This window comes from Arachis hypogaea, chromosome 12, assembly GCF_003086295.3.
Source record: "Arachis hypogaea cultivar Tifrunner chromosome 12, arahy.Tifrunner.gnm2.J5K5, whole genome shotgun sequence".
NCBI classification, from domain to species: Eukaryota; Viridiplantae; Streptophyta; class Magnoliopsida; order Fabales; family Fabaceae; genus Arachis; species Arachis hypogaea.
In genome coordinates, this window is record NC_092047.1 from 43,389,742 (window position 1) to 43,417,156 (window position 27,415).

General features: G+C 38.9%; 1 non-coding gene across 1 annotated transcript; it reads left to right on the top strand.

Annotated features, from left to right (window-relative positions):
* Positions 1-10,759: 10,759 nt before the first annotated feature.
* Positions 10,760-10,867, top strand: LOC112732201 (small nucleolar RNA R71). The gene has a single exon (XR_003167937.1). It is a non-coding gene; the product is annotated as a small nucleolar RNA R71 (small nucleolar RNA).
* Positions 10,868-27,415: the final 16,548 nt, after the last annotated feature.

The window sequence follows — 27,415 nt, forward strand, 5'->3', positions numbered from 1 at the left end:
AAAGAAAAACAATAGTACTTGCATTAATTCATGAAGAACAACAGAGTTCCACACCTTAATCTATGGGGTGTAGAAACTCCACCGTAGAAAATACATAAGTGAAAAAGGTCTAGGCATGGCCGTGTGGCTAGCCTCCAATGTCTAAGGACTACACGTCCAGAGATGCGAATACAATAGTAAAAAGTGCTATTTATATTAAACTAGTTACTAGGTGATGAGACGCAGAAGCTGGTGAATTAAAAATTATTAAAATGGTTACGTTGTAATTATAGTTCTTAACTCACCGAAAATCTGCCTATCAATTTAGAAACATGTCACAGAGAATTAAATTAAAAATTACTGGGAGTTTTAAGTCTTAGGTCGTCTCCCAACGAGTTGCAGAAAAGTGTGCTATCTTATTAATCAGATGTTCCAAGAAGTTGAGTTAAGTAAATTGGAATGTAAATTGAGGAAATTTAAATAATATGAATAAAAGCCTTGATTGGGAGTTGATTGGTTGGAATTTCTACTATTGATGGAGGAATTGTAAGATTAATTTATAATTAATGGTTGTTCTGTTTGGTTATCCTTTACTAGGTAAGGGAAAGTCAAACAAGTTGGAATGCCAGATCTGTTCACAAGTTGCAACCCACTTAGTTCAAAGGGATTGGCATTGGTGACAGGATAGCAATCCAACATTTAACCCAATTACAAATTTTTCCTTCAATCCTTCAAACTCAAGAGTTCCTTTTAATCAACTCCCCATCAAGTAAAGAAACTACTCACGCATTGTAAATAATAAATCCATAGCACATGAAAGAGAATTAAAAGAAGACATGATTATTGGAATTGAAATTGAATTAAAAGGAAATAATCCTTGCATTAAATAATCATAAAAGTATCTGAATGACAAAATTGAACAAAGCAAAGAACATGGAAGAATAAAACCAAGTTGAGAAAACGAACTAGAATGACGAAGTCTTGATGAGGAAGTAACCCTTCTCAATGTTCCAATGCTAAGATCAATTGAAAAATTAAATTTCTAAAACCTAGAGAGAAAAACCTAAGAGAGTAAAAACTAGATCTAAAACTGTCTCTGAATGAATGTGTTTTTGTTTCTGCATATTCTCTGACTCTAGTCTACTGTTCCGGGCCGAAAACTGGGTCGAAATAGGGTCCAAAATCGCCCCCAGCGAACTCTGCAGATTATGCAGATCGCACATGTCACGCGATTGCGTCATCCATGCGGACGCGTCATTCGCGTTTTTCCTTGCCACGCGTTCGCGTCGTCCACGCTACCGCGTCGCCTGAGCTTTTCCAATCCGCGCGGCCGCGTCACTGCGATTTGCTCACCTTCGCGCAGTCGCGTGAGCCATGCGACCGCGTCACTTCTCGCTGGTTATCTCCTCAAATTCTTGTGTTCCTTCTATTTTTGCTAGCTTCCTTTCCTATCTCCAACTCATTTATGCCCTGTAAAGTCTGAAACACTCAACACACAGATCACGACATTGAATGGAATAAAGGAGAATTAAAAATAAATAATTAAAGTCTCTAGGAAGCAGTTTTCAAACATGTAATAAATTCAGGAAGGAAATCTAAATGCATGCCAATTTAATGAATAAGTGGGTAAGGATCATGATAAAACCACACAATTAAACATAATATAAATCATAAAATAGTGGTTTATCAACCTCCCCACACTTAAACATTAGCATGTCCTCATGCTTAATTGAAGGAGATAAGGGAATGAGCATGAACATGTAGAAACTCATGAAATGCAATGCAAGCCTATATGTATATAAATAAATGCAACCATATGATTCTTGTCCACTTGATCAAAAGTAAATAAGCTCTTTAAAATAATTACAAATCAAATTCCACTAATTTTATCATTACACAATAAAACAGATAAAAGTACAAGAAGATAGCTCATGAAAGCAGGGAACATGAAAATTCAAGTATTGAACCCTCACTGATAATGTATGTACGCTCTAATCTCTAGTGTATAGGGTGATCACTCTATCCTTCTCTAATCATGCTTTCTAACTTTTGTTCTTCTCCTAACCAATCAACAATAGTTAATATACCAATGCAAACATCATGAGGTCTTTTCAAGGTTGTAATGGGGCTAAGGTAAAGGCAAGGATATATATATATATATATATATATATATATATATATATATATATATATATATATATATATATAAGGCTAAGTGAGCTAACAAAGTGAATCTTTGATTAGTCTAAGATCTCACCTAACATATACATACTCTATACAAGTTTAAAATCATACCTAGCTACCCATAATTCCCACTTTTGTATGATTCTCATACTCATGTACCAAATTTTTCTTTTTAATTTATCACATGTGCATTGATTAACATTAACATTGGGGTAATTTTTGTCCCCTTTATTTATTTTATATATATAATAATATTTTTATTATATAAATATTTTTTTAAAGCAAACATAACGTATCAATGCACATAATTCTATTTTGGTTTTTCTTTTCATGAGTAGGTTCCCAAATTCCCAATATTCAAATAAATTAAATACATTCCCTTATTACCCAATGTTCCCACACTTTAGTTGATACACAATTTCTATCTTAAGCTAACCAAAGATTCACTTGGGATTTTTAATTTGTTTTTCTGCTTAAGGCTAGTAATGTGGTTATAGAACAAGAGGGGATTAAAAGCTCAAGGGGCTAACAAAGGTGATGTAAAAGGTAGGCTTATTTGGGATAAGTGAGTTAATAACAAATAATGGCCTCAATCATGTGCAAGCATGTGAATATAAAAAATATTGGACATATAAGATAAAACAAAATATAGATTACAATCATAGAGAAGTAAACACACAAGAATGAAATAATTATGGTTAAATAATGTAACCATTCATAAAGGCTCAAATCTTTCACAGGTTGTGTGTTCTTTAACTCAAATATCATGTTCCAAATACAACTCAAGCAAATTTATCATAAGAATTTTGAAAAATTAGTGAAATTTTGTTCCAAAGATAGATTTTAAAAGAAACTTATTGTCTTTTTAGTCAAGTAGAACATGCATGCAACTATCCTAACCTATGCAATTTATTCTATTCTATAAAGGAAAGAAAATCTAACTAAAATATCCTAATTATTGGTGCTAGCGAAGAGAAATTACCTCTGGAAGTCAGGTACTGACCGACCTCCCCACACTTAAGGCTTTGCACCGTCCTCGGTGCCATCTGTCAGGAATAGGGGTGGGCTGGTAGCAGTATCTCCATCATTGGGACCGTCATGGCTCCCTGTGCTAGTAAAGGAAGTGGAATTCGGGGTATCTGAGTCTCTGAAGTGTCCCTTGAGTAGCTCCTTGAGGTGTTTGAATCAGCGTTCGTTACGGCGCTCTCTCATCTTTGCTTTCTTTTCTTGCCGATCCAACCGTTCGATTATCTGCTGGAGCAATTTCTCAGTTGTAGATGCTTGTGGTGTTGAAGAAGGATTATCTTCAACTGGAGTAGTAGGAAGGCTTGTAGTGGCTGCTGAGAGTCTGAGGTATTTCCCGTTAGGGACATACTGATCATCCCGTGGAAGCATGGCTTTGGTGTCCCCAGCTCTGTAGGAGACTCCGGCTGCTGAGACAAGATCTGAGACCAAGGCGGGAAAAGGTAAGTTGTCCGCAATTTGTACGTGTTCCATAGCATTCCGAATATGTCTTGAGAGATTCAGAGGTTGGTCTGTAAGGATGCACCATAGTAGAACAGCCATGTCCGCAGTGAAGGAGGACTCATGAGTTCTCGGAAAGACGTAATGGGACATGATCTGGGCCCATACGCAAGCCTCCAGGGTAAGTGCTGAAGCCAAGATTCCCTTAGGGCGGGTACGGTGGTATCCGTAGATCCAACGGCTGCCAGGTGCTGCGATGATTCCGAGAATGGAATCCCAGTCAAATTGGTATCTCTGGCGCTGAAGGGCGGCTTCTTGAAAAGCGTCTATTCCTGCTGGAATAGGGGAAGACTCAGAGCTTGCTGAATGGCCTCTTCTGTGATGGGGACTTGCTTCTGCCGGACATAAACAGACTGCAGGGTCGGCATGTAGAAGTTGGAGTAGAACTCAACTACCCAAGAAAGATTGACCTGCCTTGGCTGTCTCCGTAGGAAACCCCATTGTCTTCGCTCAATTTTCGGCTCAACAAAGGTGGCAATATTGGACGGGAGGATAAGGAGGTATTCATTATTATAGTTCCTTTCTGCCAGGATAGGGAACATCTGCTCACAGTAGCGATTGGAAAATCGCGCAGCGTCCTTTGCTGGAAAGGCTTTCTCCTTTTCGTCAACCTTTATTATCCTCTTGACTCGTTTTGTTGAGGGCTTGACTGCGGTGGAAGAAGGCTCTGCTACTAATGCTTTTTTAGTTCCTCTTCTTGCTGGTGGTTTGGAAGTTGCTTTCTCCTTTCCTTTCTTGGTGGCCATCCTGAAAGAAGGGGATAGAAAGAAAATTAAATTTAAAGAGATATATAGCAAGGAAGGAAAATGGAAAAGAGGGTGATGGATGTACATTAAGATATGCTGACATTATCACATGCTCGCGAGTACATGTGAGAAGCCAACAATGGAAAATAGCTAGTGCATATAAAGACAAATGATTGCAAGGTGTTTATTGGCATGCTGGCAAAGGGCATGAGTAGCATAGACCAAGCAATACTTTGTAACAAACCATCACGTTTGTATTGACAATTAAATTCAATTAATATAATAATAAGGAGAATTTGTGAAAAGCAAGCATTGAATAGTAGAGTAAAGTAATGTAGAAAAGTGAATAGGGCTATATAGGCTTTTTCATAAACACATGGCATGCATGGTAAATAAGATATAAAAAGTATGAAATTGAACATGCAAGCAATCCCTTAAAAATAATAATAATTGTCAAATAAAATGTAACAAGTCACAAGCATATAAGAGGGATAATAACTCAAAAAATTTCTAGCACCATGTAAAAAGGGAAATAAGAAGATGAAAAATAAAATAAAAAAAATGAAAAGAAAAAGAAAATAAAAATGTATATAATATAATAAGAATGATGGAAAAGAGAAGAAGGAAGAAGAAAGTAAAACCTTGTTAATGGTGGTGAGAGGGATAGAGAGGGAAAGGTGAGATAGAAGGGGGAAGGGGGAAGGAAGAAATAAGGAGGGAAAAGAAAAATTAGGATTTGGGGGAGAGGAAGATAAGATATGTGGCAATTTTAGGTTGAGCTGTGTGGCTCAAGCGACGCGGCCACGTGGGGCACGCGTTCGCGTGGGTGCGCGTCAGGTAAGGGGACGCGATCGCGTCGGTCACGTAGTCGCATGACCCATGTTACGCTGCTGGCGTGAGTGCAGCCTCGCTCCAGCACAACTCTCTGTTCATTTTAATTTAATTGCCAAATTGGGGTAATGCGGCCACGTGGGTCACGCGACCGCGTGAGGGTGCGTCAAAAAATAGATGACGCGGCCGCGTTGGTGATGCGGTCACGTTGGTGACGCGGTCGCGTGACAAGGATTGTGCCTCCAACACCAATCCAGCATCACGCTCGCACAAAATGTTGATGTGCAGCCTTTTACGTCGAAAACTTAGGGCACGCGGCCGCGTGGGGCACGCGGTCGCGTGGGTCGATTTGTGCCATTGGCACGCCTCTAGCCGGACTCCAGCCGGACTCTTTGTTCATTTATTTGTTTTCTCCACCCCCTTTGCGACGCGGACGCGTCGCTGATGCGATCGCGTCGCGTGGCAAAAATATATTTATTTTTTTTAAAAAGAAATATAAAGACATGTAAAAGAAAAAACACGAAAGTACTAATAAAGAGAAGAGTTATTAAAGAAGAAAAACAAAAAGTGAAGAAAAGAACGATCATACCGCGGTGGGTTGTCTCCCACCAAGCACTTTTCTTTAATGTCCGTAAGTTGGACGCTCCACTAGCTCAATCTGCTGCGATGTGGGATCTTCCAAGCGGAAGATCTCAAGCTCTTTATTTTTCTGCACCTTCTCACCATGGTACAGCTTCAGGCGTTGGCCATTAACCTTAATGAGTTTAGAGCTCGAAGGATGGCTTAGGTGATAAGCTCCGTATGGTTCAGCCTTCTCTATTCTGTATGGACCTTCCCATTTTGATCTCAACTTACCAGGCATGAGCCTTAGTCGAGATTTGTAAAGGAGAACAAAATCTCCAGGTTGGAACTCTTTCTTCTTGATATGCTGATCATGTACAACCTTCATCCTTTCCTTGTATATTCTGGAGTTCTCATAAGCTTCTAGGCGAAGGTTCTCCAGTTCCTGCAGTTGCAACTTCCTTTCAGCTCCGACATTCTCAATTCCCATGTTGCACTCCTTAACTGCCCAGAAGGCTTTGTGTTCTATTTCAACTGGGAGATGACAAGCTTTTCCATAAACCAAGCGGAAGGGACTCATCCTAATGGGTGTCTTGTATGCTGTTCTATATGCCCACAGTGCATCTTGTAACCTGGTGCTCCAGTCTTTTCTATGAGGCTTTACTATCTTTTGCAAGATACGCTTAATTTCTCTGTTTAACACCTCGGCTTGCCCATTAGTTTGGGGATGGTAAGCTGTTGCAACTTTATGGATTATCCCATACTTCTTCATTAATCCTGTTAGTCTCCTATTACAAAAATGGGTGCCTTGATCGCTCACGATCGCTCGTGGTGATCCAAAGCGACATATAATATGGTTTCTCACAAAGGAAACAACAGTGTTAGCATCATCAGTGCGGGTAGGAATTGCTTCCACCCATTTGGAAACATAATCCACAGCTAACAATATATAAAAATATCCATTCGAATTTGGAAATGGACCCATGAAGTCAATGCCCCAAACATCAAAAATTTCACAGAAGAGCATATATTGTTAAGGCATCTCATCCCTCCTAGATATATTACCGAATTTCTGGCATGGGGGGCAAGATTTACAAAACTCAGCAGCGTCTCTAAAAAGAGTAGGCCACCAGAATCCGCAGTCTAAGATCTTTCTAGCTATTCTTTGAGGGCCAAAATGTCCTCCACTTTCAGATGAGTGACAGGCCTCTAAAATGGACTGGAATTCTGATTGAGGCACACAATGTCTAATTAGCTGGTCAGCGCCACATCTCCATAAATATGGGTCATCCCATATATAATATTTAGACTCGCTTTTCAGCTTGTCTCTTTGATGTTTAGAAAAATGTGGAGGAAATGTGCGGCTAACTAAATAATTAGCAATAGGTGCATACCAAGGGATTACCTCAGATACTGCTTGCAGGTTGTCAAAAGGAAAATTATCATCTATAGGAGTAGAATCATCCTTAATATGTTCAAGGCGACTCAAGTGGTCTGCTACTAAATTCTGATTACCACTCCTATCCTTTATTTCTAAATCAAATTCTTGTAACAGCAGTATCCAATGTATAAGTCTTGGTTTAGATTCCTTTTTAGCTAATAGATACTTTAGAGCTGCATGGTCCGAATACTCTACTACTCTAGTACCAAGTAAATACGCTCGGAATTTATCCAGAGCAAAAACAATAGCAAGAAGCTCTTTCTCAGTAGTAGTATAATTGGACTGGGCAGTGTCTAAAGTCTTAGACGCATAGGCAATAACAAAAGGATCCTTACCTTCACGCTGAGCCAGCGCTGCTCCTAATGCATGGTTGGAAGCATCGCACATGATTTCAAATGGCTGGCTCCAGTCTGGTCCTCTCACAATTGGGGCTTGAGTTAGAGCAGTCTTCAGCTTATCAAACGCTTGTTTGCAATCCTCACTGAACTCGAACTCAATATCCTTCTGCAGTAATCTGGATAAGGGAAGTGCCACCTTACTAAAGTCCTTAATAAATCTCCTGTAGAAACCTGCATGGCCAAGGAACGAACGGACTTCCCTCACAGAAGAGGGGTAAGGTAAACTAGAAATAACATTCACCTTTGTTGGGTCTACAGAAATGCCATTATTAGATACCACATGTCCTAACACAATCCCTTGTTTTACCATAAAGTGGCATTTTTCGAAATTCAATACAAGGTTTGTATTAACACATCTATCTAATACTCTAGATAATCCCTCTAAGCAAAGGCTAAAAGAATCACCATAAACGCTAAAATCTTCCATAAAAACTTCCATACAGTCCTCAATAAGATCAGAGAAAAGACTCATCATGCACCTTTGGAAGGTAGCTGGTGCATTGCACAAGCCAAAGGGGATTCTCTTATAAGCATAAGTCCCAAAAGGACATGTAAAAGTAGTCTTTTCCAGATCCTCAGGAGCTATATAAATCTGGAAATAACCTGTGTAACCATCTAAAAAGCAATAATGTGATTTACCTGACAGGCGATCCAGCATTTGATCAATGAATGGAAGTGGGTAGTGATCCTTACGGGTAGCTTGGTTGAGACGCCTGTAATCAATGCAGACTCTCCAAGCATTCTGAACTCTAGTTGCTATGAGATCTCTATGCTCACTCTTCACTGTAGTGACTCCAGACTTCTTGGGCACCACTTGTACTGGGCTTACCCATTCACTGTCTAAGATGGGATATATGATACCTGCTTCCAATAGTCTGGTCACTTCCTTTTTGACAACTTCCAATATGGTGGGATTCAATCTTCTTTGAGGTTGACGGACAGGTCTTGCTCCCTCTTCTAAAAATATTCTGTGCTCACATACTTGAGGGTTGATTCCCACTATGTCTGCCAAACTCCACCCAATTGCCTTCTTATGCTTCCTCAGTACATCAAGTAACTGCTCTTCTTGTTGAGAAGTCAGTTCCCTTGCAATAATAACCGGAAGCTTCTGCTCATCCTCAAGATAAGCATATTTGAGATGTGGAGGGAGAGGTTTTAATTCTAACTTTTGATCATGGGCGGGCTCTGGATTATCTGGGGCTTGTGAAAATGGCGAAGTGCTCCCATTGTCAGTTAAGAGGGTCCCCACACTTGGACCTTGTCCAGTGTGCCTCTCTTCAAACTCTTCCTTTTGAACTTCAGCCACACTTTCGTCTATGACATCACACTGGAAGATAGAACGATCTTCTCGGGGGTTGTCAATGACTCCATTCAGATTGAAGATTACTATACGGCCATCTATTTCGAAGGTGTATGTTCCTGAAAAAGCATCCAATTTGAATTTTGATGTCTTCAGGAATGGTCTTCCAAGTAGGATTGATGATGGCTTATCTGAATCATTGTGGGGCATCTCCAAGATATAAAAATCAGTGGGAAATGTGAGCCCTTTAATGTTCACCAAAACATCTTCAGCGACTCCAGCCACTGTAATAATGCTTTTATTTGCTAACACAAAATGAGCTGCCGACCTTTTTAAGGGAGGGAGCCTCAAAACATCATATATAGACAAAGGCATTATACTGACACATGCTCCTAAATCACATGCAATCATAAATTACTACACCACCAATAGTACAACTAACTATGCAAGGACCTGGATCACTATATTTTTCAGGTAATCCTCCCATTAAAGCAGATATAGAACTACCTAAAGGAATAGTTTCTAATTCATTAATTTTGTCTTTATGGATACATAAGTCTTTTAGAAACTTTGCATATTTAGGTACCTGCTGAATAACATCAAAAAGGGGAACAGTTACCTCAACCTTTTTGAATATCTCTACCATTTTAGGATCGGGGTCCAGCTGCTTCCTGGGCTTCCTTGCAAGTTGTGGAAATGGAATGGGAGTAGTGTTTTCTGTGGTGCCTGCGCCTTCTGGTGTTTCCTCCTGTGGTTGAGCTATCTCTTCTTCAGCTATGTTCTGTATATCCTCTTCCTCTTCAACATCTTTGATTTCTACCACCTCTTTAGCTGAGGCGTATTCTGGTGAGCTTGGTTCCTCCTGATTCCTCTCCTGCAGTGTGGTTTCGGACCTCAAGGTGATGGCATTAATGCCTCCCTTTGGGTTGGGTAATGGTTGAGAGGGGATTCCAGTGGTGCTTGAAGGTTGGTTATTGGAATTTTGTGCTGATCCAAACTGTGTCATAAAAGCTTGCATAGCAGAGGTGAGACCATTTAGACTGGCATTAATACTATTCATGATGTTGGTTTCCATGGTCTGTTGTCTTTTCTTAAAAGATTGTAGTAGATCTTCATTAGAAGATAATGAAGAATGAGTAAATTGAGAGGTCTGCTGCTGATTGTTCTGTGGTCCTTGGTTCTGCCTCAGGTAAGGTGCTCTGTAAGATTGATTTTACTGCCTGTTGTTATTATTGTTCCACCTCTGATTTCCCTGATTATCTCTGCCTCCTCTGTTATTGTTGTCCCTCCAATTCTGGTTTGAATTGTCCTGCCATCCATGGTTATTATTTCCACTTTGATTGTACCCTTGGTTGGGGCGGTCATAGAAGTTGTGAGTGGATGCCACCATGTTGTCTTCTTGTTGGAGCTGCGGGCATTCATCAGTGCAATGGCTATAATCAACACAGATTCCGTAAATTCTTTGTGGGACTAGTTGTTGGTTTTGCTGTGGTGGAGGAGGTTGAGCTTGCTGAGCTTGTTGATTCAACTGCATTTGTTTCAGCAAGTTGGTCATTTCACAGATGCTTTGAGTTAGAACAGTAGTCTCTCTGCTAGAAGATACTTCTGCAACAGCTTTTGAACGGCCTTGCTTTTGTCTGTGGTTCCTAGTGGATTCAGCTAAATCACTGATCAATTGCCAAGCTTCATCAGTGGTCTTGTACTTCTTCATAGACCCATTGCTGGCACTTTCCAGTGTGGTCTTATCTTGGGGCCTCATACCCTGTGTAATATAGCTGAGTAGCACGATCTTGTCAATCATATGGTGGGGGCATGCTTCTAGAAGATTATTGAAGCGCTCCCAGTATTCAAAGAGAGTTTCATTGTCATCCTGAACAATTGTGGAGATATCCTTCCTTAGCTTATTAATAACTTCAGATGGAAAGAATTTCTCCAGAAACTCCTTTCTGAGTGTAGTACCACTCTCTTGCTTTTCCCTAGAGAGAAAACGGAAAAGCTTTCAGCAGAATTGAAGTTTCATCAGTGCCATCACGCCTAACAGTAGAACAGGCTGCCTGGAAATCTCTCAAGTGCCTGATAGGCTCTTGAGCAGGTAGGCCATGAAACTTGGGCATCAAATTTAGCAGTGCGGGCTTTATTTTAAAATCTGTAGCTACCGCTGGATGATGTGCTTGAAACGGTTGCATTGTAAAATCAGGGGCTCCTTCCTCCTGGATGGTAACTCTCCTAGCTGCCATGTTTTCTGCGCGTAAAACAACCGAATCAGTAGAACAGGGGCTGGTTTCTTTCTCAGATTCACTTTCAGATCCGCCCTCAGAGCAGGCTAACCGATGCTATTCTCGCCTTATTCGTGAAATTGTCCTTTCAATTTCAGGATCGAATATTAGTAAGCGTGGATCCAGAAGTGAACGCGTCATTTGACGGAAGAAACATGCAGAAGCTGGTGAGACGCAGAAGCTGGTGAATTAATGTGCTCAAGGAATCACCATAAATGCTAAAATCATCCATAAAAACCTCCATACAGTCCTCAATAAGGTCAAAGAAAAGACTCATCATACACCTTTGGAAAGTAGCTGGTGCATTGCACAAGCCAAAGGGCATTCTCTTATAAGCATAAGTCCCAAAAGGACATGTAAAAGTAGCCTGTGTAACCATCTAAAAAATAATAATGTGATTTACCTGAGAGGCGATCCAGCATTTGATCAATGAATGGAAGAGGATAGTGATCCTTACGAGTGGCCTGGTTGAGGCGCCTGTAATCAATGCAAACTCTCCATGAATTTTGCACTCTAGTTGTCAGAAGCTCTCCATGCTCATTTCTTATTGTTGTGATTCCAGACTTCTTAGGCACCACTTATACTGGGCTGACCCATTCGCTATCTGAGATGGGGTAAATGATATCTGCTTCAAGTAGCCTGGTCACTTCTTTCTTGACAACTTCTAAGATGGTAGGATTCAGTCTTCTCTGAGGTTGACGAACAAGCCTTGCTCCCTCTTCTAAAAATATCCTATGTCCACAAACTTGAGGGTTGATGCCTACTATGTCTGCCAAACTCCACCCAATTGCCTTCTTATGCCTCTTCAGCACACTAAGTAACTGCTCTTCTTATTGAGAAGTGAGTTCTCTTGCAATGATAACTGGAAACTTCTGCTTGTCCTCAAGGTAAGCGTACTTGAGGTGTGGAGGGAGGGGTTTTAATTCTAACTTCTGCTCATGGCCAGGCTCTGGATTGTCTGGAGCTGGTGACAATGGTAAAGTACTTTCATTTTCCTCAGAAAGTGTCCCCACACTCGGACCTTATCCTATGTACTTCTCTTCTAACTCCTCCTGGTGAACTTCAGCCACGGTTTCATCTATAATGTCACACTGGAGGATAGAATGATCTTCCGAAGGGTGTTTCATAACTCCATTCAGATTGAAGCTTACTACTCGGCCATCTATTTCAAAAGAGTATGTTCCTAAAAAAGCATCCAATTTGAACTTCGAGGTCTTCAGGAATGGTCTTCCGAGTAGGATTGATGATGGCTTCTCTGAGTCATTTTGGGGCATCTCCAGGATATAAAAGTCAATGGGAAATGTGAGCCCCTTAATACCCACTAATACATCTTCAGCAACTCCAACCACTGTAATAATGCTTTTATCTGCTAACACAAAATGAGCTGCCGACCTTTTTAAGGGAGGGAGCCTCAATTGGACAAAGGCATTATACTCACACATGCTCCTAAATCACACATGCAGTCAGAAAATACCACACCACCAATAGTACAATTAACCATACATGGACCTGGATCACTACACTTTTTAGGTATACCTCCCATTAAAGCAGATATAGAACTACCTAAAGGAATAGTTTCTAATTCATTAATTTTGTCTTTATGTATACATAAATCTTTTAGAAACTTTGCGTATTTAGGTACCTGCTGAATAACATCAAAAAGGGGAACAGTTACCTCAACATTTTTGAATATTTCTACCATTTTGGGATCAGGTTCCAACTGCTTCCTGGGCTTCCTTGCAAGTTGTGGAAATGGAATAGGAATGGCGTTTTCTACAGTGTCTGTGCCCTTTGGTGCTTCTTCCTATGATTGAGCTTCTTCTTCTTCTTCAGCATCTTCTATTTCCACTACCTCTTCAGCTGAGGCGTGTTCTGGTGGGCTTGTCTCCTCTTGATTCCTCTCTTGCAATGTGGTTCCGGACCTTAGTGTAATGGCATTGATGCCACCCTTTGGATTGGGTAAGGGTTGAGAGGGAATTCCACTAGAGCTTGCCTGTTGAGTGTTTGAAGTGTTGGGTGATGCCAGCTGAGAGATGAGAGCTTGTATAGCAGATGCTAGGCCATTAAGTGAACTTTCTATGTTCCTTTGTCCTTGTGCAATGGATTGAAGAGCCTCGTCACTCGGAGAGGAATTAGATTGAGTGATCTGCAGAACTTGTTGTTAGTTGTACTGTGGTCCTTGGGACTGCCTCAGGTGAGGTGCTCTGTAAGGCTGATTCTGGTTCTGCTGTCTGTTGTTGTTATTATTCCACCTCTGATTTCCCTGATTGTCTTTGCCTCCTCTGTTATAGTTGTCCCTCCAATTCTGGTTAGAATTATCTCTCCAACCTTGGTTAGAACTGTCCTGCCATCCATGGTTGTAACTGCCATATTGATTGTATCCTTGATTGGGGCGGTCATAGAAGTTATGAGTGGCTGCTATAGTGTTGTCTTCCTGCTGAAGCTGCGGACATTCATTAGTATAATGGCTATAATCAGCACAGATTCTGCACACTCTCTGTGGGACTAACTGTTGGCTTTGCTGTGGTGGAGAAGGTTGAGCTTGCTGAGCTTGTTGTTGATTCAACTGCATCTGCCTCAGTAAGTTGGTCATTTCACATATACTCTGAGTCAGAGCAGTAGTCTCTTTGTTAGAAGATACCTCTGCAACAGCTTTTGACCGGCTTTGTTTCTGCCTATAATTCCGAGTAGATTCAACTAAGTTGCTGATCAATTGCCATGCCTCATCAGTGGTCTTGTACTTTTTCATAGACCCATTGCTAGCACTTTCCAATGTGGTCTTATCTTGGGGCCTCATGCCCTGTGTGACGTAGCCGAGCAACACTATCTTGTCAATCATATGGTGGGGGCATGCTTCCAGAAGGTTGTTGAAGTGCTCCCAATATTCATAAAGAGTCTCGGATTCGTCCTGGACAATCATGGAAATGTCTTTCCTCAGTTTGTCAGTAACTTCAGCTGGGAAGAATTTTTCCAAAAATTCTCTTCTGAGCGTATCCCAGTCAGAAACAGTTACTGCGGGTTGAGTGTAGTACCACTCTCTCGCCTTTCCCTCAAGAGAGAATGGGAAAGCTTTTAACAAAATTGAAGTTTCATCTGCACCATCACACCTGACAGTAGAACAGGCTGCTTGGAAATCTCTAAGGTACTTGATAGGCTCTTGAGCAGGTAAGCCATGAAACTTAGGCATCAAGTTGAGCAGTGCAGTCTTTATTTCAATATCCGTAGCCACTACTGGGTGATGCGCTTCTTGTCAAGTCTTTAAACCTCTCCCATGCTTCGTAGAGAGTCTCACTATCTTGTTGCCTGAAAGTCTGAACCTCAGCTCTCAACCTGTTGATTCTTTGAGGAGGATAGAATCTCGCCAAGAATTTGTTCACCACATCTTCCCAGGTTGTTAAGCTCTCCTTCGGGAAGGATTCTAGCTATTTAGATGCCTTGTCCTTGAGTGAGAAGGGGAATAAAAGCAGTCTATAGGTGTCAGGATGAACACCATTAGACTTCACAATATCACATATCCTCAGGAAGGTGGTTAGATGTTGATTGGAATCTTCTTGAACACTTCCTCCGAATGAACAGTTGTTCTGAACAAGGGTGATGAGCTGTGGCTTTAGTTCAAAGTTGTTGGCATGTATGGTTGGCTTTTGGATGCTACTTCCACAGTTTCCTGGGTTTGGATTGATATAAGAGCCTAGAACTCTTTTCTCTTGCCCAGCATGATGCACTGGGCCTTCTCTGCCATGGTTGTGAGCTTCTTCTTCATGATGGTTGATGAGAGAACTTTTGCTTGGTCTAGAAATTTGCGGATAAATTCTCGTTGCAAGTATAGTTTCTAAACCTTCAAAAGTCCTTTCATACAAACGTTTTGGTTGTCACAAGTAACAAACTCCTTTTTAAAATTGATAACCGAGTATTTAAACCTCGGGTCGTCTTCTCAAGGAATTGCAGGGAAGTGTTCTTATTATTGGTTAAGAGTTGTAAATTGGGGTTCTGGAGTTTGGGAAATGGGCACAGGTATATTTTCAAAGCAATAAAAATAAATAAATAACTGTAAAATAAACTCTTGGCAAGGTATGAGAATTGGAAGTCCTATCCTGGTTATCTTTATCAATTGTAGTGAGAATTGGATTTTTCTCCCACTTTGTTAACCTCTAACTATGAAGGTAAGTTAAGTGGATGAATTAATTTTTTATTCCTTAGGTCCTAGTCTTTCCTTGGGAAAGGCTAGAGTTATTGGAACTTGATTTAATGAAATGAAGAAATCCAATTTTCAATCAACAATGAGTTTGATAACTCAAGTGTCTCCAATGACTCAACCAAAGCCAAAAGGGAAGAAAGTCTACTTGAATGAAAATAATTTGGATAAACCGAGAGCATTAATAAATTAAAGAGAGTAATCATAAGTCTGAGATTATAATGATGTAAAGTACATTTAAGATAATATAATAATATTATTTAGGCCAATAATAAAAGATTTATTGAATCAAAATTTAAGAAAAAATAAATTATTATTAATTAAATAAATATAAATATAGGATTCCTACCCATATTTGGATTGTTTGGTATATTACTTGAACCAGCTCCGGTGTTATTGTGAGTATCTGTATATATAAAAAATTCATTATTAAGATGAAAATAATGTAATTTGATAATTTAAGGGTATACTCAAGAAATAAATTATACATAATTGGTACGTACTAAGAGTCCAGTAACATAGATATATCGTAAAAAATAATTCATATTAAATAATAAACTAACAATATAAATTTATTAATGAGAAGTATAATTTAGAGTACCTGATATAGAGTATTGTTGAGGAGGTATATTTGTGATAACTTCTAATGGTGTTGCCATGTTAGTTGGTCCACTTGATGTATCGATTTGTTTTCCTCGTCTAATACTCTCTCGGTAATTGGCACGCCTTCTGGCAAGGTGTTGCTGCCTCTGTTCTTCTCTCATATTTTGTCTTCGTTGTCTGGCATAGTCTTGCCAAGTTTGTTGACCACTTCCACGTGAATCTTTCATTGGTATGTTGTCAACTATAATTAATCAAAGAAACATATAAAAACAGTTATACACTTTTATTTAATGACGAAAAATAAATTACAGTAGATTTTACATTATATTTAGGCGAAGTGAGAAGAATGCAGGAGAAGACAGAGGAGAAATGAAGAAATTTTTTTCTATTATGGAGAGATATGGAGTAACCAGTGAAGTGAGAGAGATTAAGAGAAAAAATTGGGAATAATACAATTGACGCAGTAATTGATGTGAGAGGAATTAACTGATGCAGTAGTGGGGAATTAAGTAGTAGAATTCTGTAACTGATGCAGTAACGTGATGTGAGAGAAATTAACGTGGAGAAGTTATATTGAGGTGAACGTGGATGGAAATGAAGTAGTAGAATGCTGTTACTGGAGGTAGGTTACTAAAAAGGATAAAAATGGAAAGAAAAATTGGACACCAAAAATGGGTTTTCCCATTATATATTGTTATAGATTTATTTTCCATTGTTATTTTATATTTTTCTTAGGTTGATGATCATGTGGAGTCACAAAAATAACTAAAAAAGCAAAAACAGAATGAAAAACAGCATTAAAAATAGCACACCCTGGAGGAGGAGCTTACTGGTGTTCAAATGCCAGTAAGGGTAGCAAAATGGGCGTTAAACGCCCAGTCTGGCACCATTCTGGGTGTTTAACGCTAGAAAAGGGCACCAGACTGGCGTTTAACACCAGAAAAGGGCACCAGACTGCCATTTAACGCCAGAAAAGGGCACAAAGCTGGCGTTTAAACGCCAGAAAAGGAAGAAAAGCTAGCGTTAAACGCCAGAAATGGGCAGCAACATGGCGTTTAACGCCAGGATTGGCACTCCAAGGGGCATTTACACACCAGAATGGTGCAAGGTTGAGAAATCCTTGGCACCTCAGGATCCCCACCCACCTCAACTCAATCTCTCTCTTCTTCACACATTCCAATAATACCCTTCCCCAAATAATCTTCCCCATCACCTCTTAACCACTCACACCTCTCCATCTCCTCCATTTTCTTCTTCTTCTCCTCCCTTCTTTCTTCTTTTTCTCGAGGACGAGTAAACCTTCTAAGTTTGGTGTGGAAAAAGCATTGCTTTTTGTGTTTCCATAACCATTTACGGCCCCAAGGCCGGAAAAACCTCTAGAAAGAGGAAAGGGAAGGCAAAAGCTTCAACCTCTGAGTCATCGGAGATGGAGAGATTCATCTCAAAAGCCCATCACTAAGAAAAGGATGGAGCAAACAAGAGAGCCCACTCATGGACCTCAACAAGAGCATTCCACTATCCTCCATGAAATTAGAGAGGACCAAAAGGCCATGAGAGAGAAGCAACAAAGGCAAGGAAGAGACATATAGGAGCTAAAGCACTTCATAAGATCTTCAAGAGGAAGAACAAGCCGCCATCGCTAAGGTGGACCTGTTCTTTAATTTCCTTGTTCTTATTTTTCTTATTTTTTTCGATTTTCTATTCTTTATGTTTATCTATGCTTGTGTCTTTAGTACATGATCATTAGTGTCTAGTATTTATGTCTTAAAGCTATGAATGTCCTATGAATCCATCACCTTTCTTAAAGGAAAAATGTTTTAAATCACAAAAGAACAAGAAGTACATGATTTCGAATTCATCCTTGAAATTAGTTTAGTTATTTTGATGTGGTAACAACACTTTTTGTTTTCTGAATGAATGCTTGAACAGTGCATATGTCTTTTGAATTTGTTGTTTATGAATGTTAAAATTGTTGGCTCTTGAAAGAATGATGGAAAAGGAGAAATGTCATTGATAATCTGAAAAAATCATAAAATTGATTCTTGAAGCAAGAAAAAGCAGTGAAAAGCTTGCGAAAAAAAAAAGAGAGAGAATGGCGAAAAAAATAAAAGATAAAAGAAAGAAAAAGAAAAAGCAAGCAGAAAAAGCCAATAGCCCTTTAAACCAAAAGGCAAGGGTAATAAAAAAGGATCCAAGGCTTTGAGCATCAGTGGATAGGAGGGTCCACAGGAATAAAATCCTGGCCCAATCGGCTAAACCAAGCTGTCCCTAACCATGTGCTTGTGGCATAAAGGTGTCAAGTAAAAACTTGAGACTGAGCGGTTAAAGTCGTGGTCCAAAGCAAAAAGAGTGTGCTTAAGAGCTCTGGACACCTCTAATTGGGGACTCTAGCAAAGCTGAGTCACAATCTGAAAAGGTTCACCTAGTTATGTGTCTGTTCACAATCTGACTCAGCTTTTCTAAAGTCTCCAATTAGAGGTGTCCAGGGTTCTTAAGCACACTCTGTTTTTGCTTTGGACCTTGACTTTAACCGCTCAGTCTCAAGTTTTCACTTGACATCTTCACGCCACAAGCACATGGTTAGAGACAGCTTGTTTTAGCCGCTTAGGCTAGGATTTTATTCCTTTAGGCCCTCCTATCCACTGATGCTCAAAGCCTTGGATCCTTTTTATTACCCTTGCCTTTTGGTTTTAAGGGTTATTGGCTTTTTGCTCTTGCCTTTTGGTTTAAAGAACTTTTGGCTTTTTCTGCTTGCTTTTTCTTTTTCTTTTTTTTTCGCTATTTTTTTTCTGCAAGCTTTTGTATTCACTGCTTTTTCTTGCTTCAAGAATCATTTTTATGATTTTTCAGATTATCAAATAACATTTCTCCTTTTTCCTTATTCTTCACGAGCCAACATATTTAACATTCATAAACATCAACTTCAAAAGACATATGCACTGTTCAAGCATTCATTCAGAAAATAAAAAGTATTGTCACCACATCAAAATAATTAAACTAGTTTCAAGGATGAATTCGAAACCATGTACTTCTTGCTCTTTTGTAATTAAAACAGTTTTCATTTAAGAGAGGTGATGGATTCATATTCATAACTTTAAGGCATAGACACTTAGACACTAGTGATCATATAGTAAAGACACAAACATAAATAAAACATACAGCTCAAAAATCGAAAAACAGAAAATAAATAGACAAGAAGATTAAGGAATGAGTCCACCTTAGTGAGGGTGGCGTCTTCCTCTCCTTGAAGAACCAATGGTGCTCTTGAGCTCCTCTATGTCTCTTCCTTGCCTTTGTTGCTCCTCCCTCATGGCTCTTTGATCTTCTCTATTCTCATAAAGGATGATGGAGTGCTCTTGGTGCTCCACCCTTAGTTGTCCCATGTTGGAACTTAATTCTCCTAGGGAAGTGTTGATTTGCTCCCAATAATTCTGTGGAGAAAAGTGCATCCCTTGAGGCATCTCAGGGATTTCTGGTGAGGAATTTCCTCATGCTCTTGTTGAGGTCCATGATCTCTTATTTGCTCCATCCTTTTCTTAGTGATGGGCTTGTCCTCTTCAATGAGGATGTCTCCCTCTATGTCAATTCTAGCCGAATTGCAGAGGTGGCAAATGAGGTGAGGAAAGGCTAACCTTGCCCAAGTGGAGGACTTGTCAGCCACCTTGTAGAATTCTTGAGGTATAATCTCATGAACTTCCACCTCCTCTCCAATCATGATACTATGGATCATGATGGCCCGGTGACGTTAGGATTTTTGCCAGTAAAGAATGTCATAAAAACAGTCGCGTTGTAGATATAGTCTCTAAACCGACAAAAATCCCTTCGTACAAACGTTTTGGTTGTCACAAGTAACAAACCCCTTTAAAATTGATAACCGAGTATTTAAACCTCGGGTCGTCTTCTCAAGGAATTGCAGGGAGGTGTTCTTATTATTGGTTATGAGTTTGTAAATTGGGGGGTTTTAATGTATAAGATAAAAATCAAGAATAGTAAATGGCAAGAAAATAATATTATATTAAATTAAATAAATAATAAAACTCTTGGCAAGGTATAAGAACTGGAAGTCCTATTCTTGTCAATTGTGATAAGAATTGGGTTTTAATCCCACTTTGTTAACCTCTAACTATGAAGGTAAATCAAGTGGATTAATTAGCTTAATCCTCAGGTCCTAGTCAATTCCTATGGAAAGACTAGAGTTATTGGAGCAACTCCCAATTTCAACCACTGCTTTATTTGACAGCTTAAGCGTTACCAATAAATCAACCAAAACCAAAAGGAAAAAATCCAAATTATTTATATAATAAAAAGGAGCAATCATAAGTCTGAAATGCCTCAAGATATATTAAATAGAAAATCAATCTAAACATAGAGAGTCATAAACAAAATTGAGAAAAGAAATAAAAATAAAGAACCTGGGATTGAGAGTCACTCCTAAAACTAAGAGAAATCCTAAATCCTAATCCTAAGAGAGAGGAGAGAACCTCTCTCTCTAAAAACTACATCTACTCCTAAAATTGTGAATGTGGAAGCCTTCTTATGAATGGGTGCAGTCCCCCACTTTATAGTCTCTAATTTGTGTTTTCTGGGCCGCAAACTGGGTCAAAAACAGTCCAGAATTCGCTGGTTTCGAATTTTGCCACGCTGGATTTTCGTCACCGCGATGCAGCCGCATGGATCACGTAGTCTCGTCGCCTAGCGTCAAGGGAACTATAACATATTATATATCAAAGCCCGGACGTTAGCTTTCCAACGCAACTGGAACCGCATCATTTGGACCTTTGTAGCTAAAGTTATAGCCGTTTGAGTACAGAGAGGTCAGGCTGGATAGCTTAGCAATTTCTCCAGCTTCTTGCATTCCTTCCACTTTTGCATGCTTTCTTCCCATCCTCCAAGCCATTCCTGCCTTATAATATCTGAAAACACTTAACACACATATCAAGGCATCTAATAGTAATAAGAGAGGATTAATAATAAGCAAATATAAGATCAAAGAAGCATGTTTTCAATTAAAACACATAATAAGGAAGGAAATATAAAACCATGCAAATAGTATGAATAAGTGGGTAAAGATTTGATGAAATCCACTCAATTGAGCACAAGATAAACCATAAAATAGGGGTTTATCACCCGGTCTATAGAAACTTCAGACCAGTTGCTAGTAGGAATGATTGAGCGTTGAATGAATGACGTTAGTGATTTTCGCGTGGTCTAGAATTTCATAAAAACAGTCGCGTTGTAGATATAGTCTCTAAACCAACAAAAATCACTTTCGTGCAAACATTTTGGTTGTCACAAGTAACAAACCTCTTAAAAATTGTTAACCGAGTATTCAAACCTCGGGTCGTCTTCTCAAGGAATTGCAGGGAGGTATGTTCTTATTATTGGTTATGAGTTTGTAAATTGGGGTTTTAGAAGTAAGGTGGGAATATGTTATATGACAAAAAATTTAAATGACAATTAAAAATAAATAAATACTATAAAGCAAACTTTTGGGCAAGGTATGAGAAATTGGAAGTCCAGACTTAGTTATCCTTATCAATAACAATGAAAGTCGAATCTTAATTCCACTTAGTTAACCTTTGCTAAAGCAAAGGAAAGTCAAGGGATTAATTAGTTTGATCTTTGAATCCTAGTTAATTCCTAAGAAAAGATTGGGATTATTGAAGATCAATTCAATTAGCAAGGATAACAATTATCAATTATGCTATTGAATTGGATAACTCCTGAGTTACTGATTTCTTAACCAAGACCAAAAAGGAAAATATCTAAATTAAATTAAAAGCATTCATATAAATAAAGCAAAGCAAAATTAAGTCTGAAAATACCTCGAATTGCATTCACAAAAGAACTTAAATCTGACATACAAATTAAATTGGAAAAACAAATAAAAAGAACATTGAACCTGGGATTGAGAGTCACTCCTAAAACTAAGAGAAGTCCTAAATCCTAAATCTAAGAGAGAGGAGAGAACCTCTCTCTCTAAAAACTACATCTACTCCTAAAATTATGAATGTGAAAAGCCTGTCTATGAATGGATGCAATCCTCCACTTTATAGCCTCTAATCTGTGTTTTTTGGGCCGCAAACTGGGTCGAAAACAGCCCAGAATTCGCTGGTCTCGAATTCAATCACGCTGGATTTCCGTCACTGGGACGCGGCCGCATGGAGCACGCGGTCGCATTTCCTAGCGTCAAGGAAACTATAGCATATTATATATCAAATCGAAGCTCCAGACGTTAGCTTTCTAAGGCAACTAGAACCGCGTCGTTTGGATCTCTGTAGCTAAAGTTATAGCCGTTTGAGTGCGAAGAGGTCAGGCTGGACAGCTTAGCAATTTCTCCAACTTCTTGTATTCCTTCCACTTTTGCATGCTTCTTTTCCATCCTCCAAGCCATTCCTGCCCTATAATCTCTGAAAGCACTTAAAACACATATCAAGGAATCTAATGGTAATAAGAGAGGATTAATAATAAGCAATTATAAGATCAAAGAAGCATGTTTTCAATCATAGCACAAAATCAGGAAGGAAATATAAAACCATGCAAATATTATGAATAACTGGGTAAAGAGTTGATAAAATCTACTCAATTGAGCACAAGATAAACCATAAAATAGTGGTTTATCAACCTCCCCACACTTAAACACTAGCATGTCCTCATGCTAAACTCAAGAGAAGCTATAAAGATGAAGAGGAATGGTAGAATGCATGAAATGCAACCTATCTGAATGAATGCAACTATATTCAGAATGTTTCTACCTAGTTGGTTAAAAGTAAATCAAATCCTCCAAGACAAATACAAACCAATTTCCACTAATTCAAATCGTACAATAAAAAGCAAGTAAACTTGTAGGAAGATAGCTCATGAAATCAGGAAACATAGAATTAAGCACTGAACCCTTACTGGTAGTGTATATCACTCTAACTCTCAAGTGTCTAGGGTCAATCACTCTATTCTTCCCTAGTCATGCTTTCTAAACCTTGTTCTTCATCTAACCAATCAACATTATTTAATGTACCAATGCAAACATCATGAGGTCTTTTCAAGGTTGTAATGGGGCTAAGGTAAAGGTGAGGATATATATATGGTTAAGTGAGGTATGAATTGAATCTTTAATTAACCTAAACTTTCACCTAACATACATATACTCTATACAATTCTAATTCATGCCTAGCTACCCAAAATTCCCACTTTTACATCACATACTCATGTATCAACTTTTTCTTTTTAATTTATCACATGTGCATTGATTTTTCATTAACTTAACATTGGGGTAATTTTGTCCCCTTTATTTATTTATTTATATTATATATACTTTTTTTTTCTTTTTTCTTTTTTTTCTCTCTTTTTTTTTGTAGAGAAAGAAACATAACTTATCAATGCACATGGATTTTCTATTATTTTTCTATTTTGGTTTTTCATGAGTAGGTTCCCAAATTCCCAATACTCAAATAAATTAGAAACATGATACATTCCCTTATTAACCCATGTTCCACAGTTTTCCCACACTTAATTGTTACACAATCCCTATCTTAAGCTAACCAAAGATTCAATTGGGATATTTAATTGTTTTTCTGCTTAAGGCTAGTGATGTGGTAAAATATAGAACAAAATAAATGGGGATAAAAATGCTCAAGGTGGCTAACAAGGGTGATTTAAATGGTAGACTTATTTGGGATAAGTGAGCTAAAATCAAACAATGGCCTCAATCATATGCAAGCATGTAAATACACTAAATAATTGACATATAGATTGGAACAAAATATAGATTACAATCATAGAGAAGGGAACACACATGAATAAAATATTTATGGTTAAATAATGTAACCATGTAAATAAGCTCAAAGTCTCACAGGTTGTGTGTTCTTTGGCTCAAAAACCATGTTCCAAATACAACTTCAAACAAATTTAACACATAAAAATTTTTAAAATTTTTTTTATTTAAATTAGTGAAATTTTTATTTAAATTAGTGAAATTTTTTTCAAAAATAGGATCTTAAAAAGAGATTTATTATTTTAACCAAGTAGTAACTAAATGCACAAAATCAAATAAATATGCAATCAAATATACAGATGCAACAATGAACAAATAAAGAAAATAAGATTATTGGTGTTGAAAAGAAAGTACCAACCCATGGATATCGGTATCGACCTCCCCACACTTAAAGTTTGCACCGTCCTCGGTGCATGCTAAGATGTACAAGTGGACGGGCTGTTCCAACTGATGCTTTTCTTCAATGATTGTGCAGATGGACTTGTTTGTCTCCCCTTTTAAGCGTCTTCCGGTTCTCTTCCTGGTGGCCATCCTGAAAGAAAAAGGGAAGAAATGTAACCTAATAATAGAGATAAGAAAATAAATGAAGTATGGTTGGGTTAATGCCAAATGATAAGGGTCTCATTTACATGGAAGCTTCAACATGTAAGTGAGAAAACAATAGAAGCCATGGCATACCAGTGGTGCAAAATTGCAACAATGGAGAAGAGAGTGGGGAAAGAGAGATAATATAAATTCATGTCAATGCAAAAAGTAATACAGGTATAAAAGATTGGCATTGATTTAAATAATATTACTCAATCAGAATTAAACAAGTCACTAAGCACAAAGAAAATACCAGAAAAGATGTAACAGTTGAATAAGAACATTTGAACACCAATGGTAAAATAATAATTTTAGAAAAGAAAAATAAAAATAAAAATATGCAATGAATGAAAGTATGCAAATAAATTAAATAAAATAGAATGAGAGTGAAAAAGGATGAGAAGAAGAAAAAGAAAGTGAGAAAGGAGAGAGAAGGAAGAAATTAGGATTAGAAAAGAAAAGATAAGAAAATTGGCACTAATCTGGATAGGTTGTGCAACGCTGTCGACGCGGTCGCGTGGGTGACGTGGTCGCGTGGTGCGCGATAAGGTTGGGTGACGCGGACGCGTGGGGCACGCGGTCGCGTGACTCGATTTGTGCTAGTGGCGCGAGTGCAGCCTCGCGGTTGCACAACTCTCTGTTCAAAACTTAGTATTGCCAAAATCCAGGGTGACGCGGTCGCGTGGGGCATGCGATCGCGTGAGTGGCCTTATTTCCAATATGACGCGGACGCGTGGGTCACGCGTTCGCGTGGGAGGGCTTGGGCTTCTAGCACGAGTCCAGCCCAACTCCAGCTCAACTCTCTGCGATGCACCCTTTTTACGTCGATTTTCAGGGCACGCGGCCGCGTGGGTGACACGGTCGCGTGGGAGGCCAAAGTTCCCACCTGACACGGACGCGTCAGCGACGCGGTCACGTGGGGTCAAATGATGCTAAAGGCGTGCCTCCAGCCACGCTTTCGTGTGACTCTCTATTCAATTCTTTTCTCCTCAACGCACTAGTGACGCGGACGCGTCAGCGACGTTGCCGCGTCGCGTGCGTGTTTTTTTTATCTGAAAAAAAAAATACAGAATGCAGTGTTAATATGAATGTGATGCAAAACTCGAGGTTCAATATAATAAAATAAAATAAAACTCAAAAACAAATAAAACTACATAAAAAAATGAAAAAAGAACGATCATACCATGGTGGGTTGTCTCCCACCTAGCACTTTTAGTTAAAGTCCTTAAGTTAGACATTTGGTGAGCTCCCTGTTATGGTGGCTTATGCTTGAACTCATCCAGGAATCTCCACCAATGTTTGTGATTCCAGTAACCTCCGGGGTCCCAAACTAGGCGCAGAAAGCCTTCAAGTAAGTTAAAGCAAGTTACAAGGCCCCAAGAGTGTTGATTGCCAGAATGAATTCTGGGGTCCCAAATCTTGCTTTTACACCCGTCTTCAAGTTGATTATCATGATTCCATCCGGATGATTCAGCTTTAGAATTCTCACTGAAACGTCTAAACAACTTCCTAGACCCATTCAATTGAGCTCTACACCAACCTTTGCGTTTAAACTTAAAGCTTCCAACCATAATGAACCTTGCAGGACAATTCTTACCACTAACCATCTTCCTCTTACTCTTAATGCCACAAAGAGCTCTAAGTTGACCATCCGTCTCCAGTAGCCCATATTCAAGTGAAATTAGAAAGCTAAGGGATATGAATTTTACCCACTTGAATGTTGTGAAGGATGATGGCAACTTAGGGGGAGGTATTTTTAATGAAATTGCAAGCTCCACTCCCTTGTGCTCTTCTCTGATAATTACCACCTTCTTGCAAGCTTCTTCAATTTCAACCTCTTCCTCTTGGTAGCTTTCTTCCAATTCAATCACCTCTTCATTGCTTTCCAAGGGCATAGGAGGTTGTGCTTCTTCTTCTTTAATCTCCATCTCTTGATCAACCTCTACAAAGTCTTCAACCATGATCTGCCTTGGAGGTTGTACGCTCTCTTCAACATCAACATCAAACACCATGGAAGGAGGCTCGGTGACTGGACTTTCCAATGGAGGTACAACATCTCTTAAGTCTGCAATCACTTCTTCCTTTTTAATAATTGCTGCTTTGTCGAGTTGTTTAAGGATAAAATCGTACTCATCCTCGATGATTTCCTTTCCATGACAACTTCTTTCAACTACTCCTTTATCTTCAAGGGTCTCTCCTACCTTTACCCGTAAGGCCTCCTCTAGCTCCTTATGAAGTATGGATTCGCGAAGATGATTCCTTTTTTCCTGTTTCATATCAATAGCATAATTTGGATCATCTTGCTCTTGGATTGATAGATGTGGGTGCTCTTCCATGGAGGGTGGTGATGGGATGAAAAGATCATTATGTGGTTGAAAAGGAAGTGCACCAGAGCTTGAGGGTTGGATTTTGGAGGTAGAGGGTTGGTTCATGCGGGATATAAGATTTTGGAGAGTAGATGTGAGACCAATGATGTTAGAGATGAGTGTATTGTTATCCAATGGAGGTTGGGGTGGATCTATGTATGGCTCATTCGGTTCATAGGGTGGTTGGTATGGTGGATGTGGGTTAGGGTCATATGGAGGTGAATGGCGTAAAGGGGCTTGTGAGTTTGGTGGTTCAAAGTTATGTTGAGGAAAGGGTTCATAGGCATATGGTGGTGGTTGTTGATAGTCCATTGGAGGTTGTTGTTGCCATGAGGGTTGATCAAATCCTTGTGGCTCCTCCCATCTTTGAGTGTTCCAACCTTGATGCCTGTTCTCATTGTAATTTCTTCTTCCTGTAACATAATTGTAACCAGACTCATAGCCAAAGGGGTGAGAGTTCATGATAGAAAATAAAAATTAAAAACAAAAATAAAAACAAATTTAAATTAAAAGGTTATTTAAATTTTGAATTTGAAAATTAAATTTTGAAATTTTGAATTTTAAATTTTTTGAAATTTGAATTTTGAAAATTTTTTTTTAAATTTGAATTTTGAAATTTGATTTTTGAAATAAGATAAGATAAGATAAAAAATTTAAA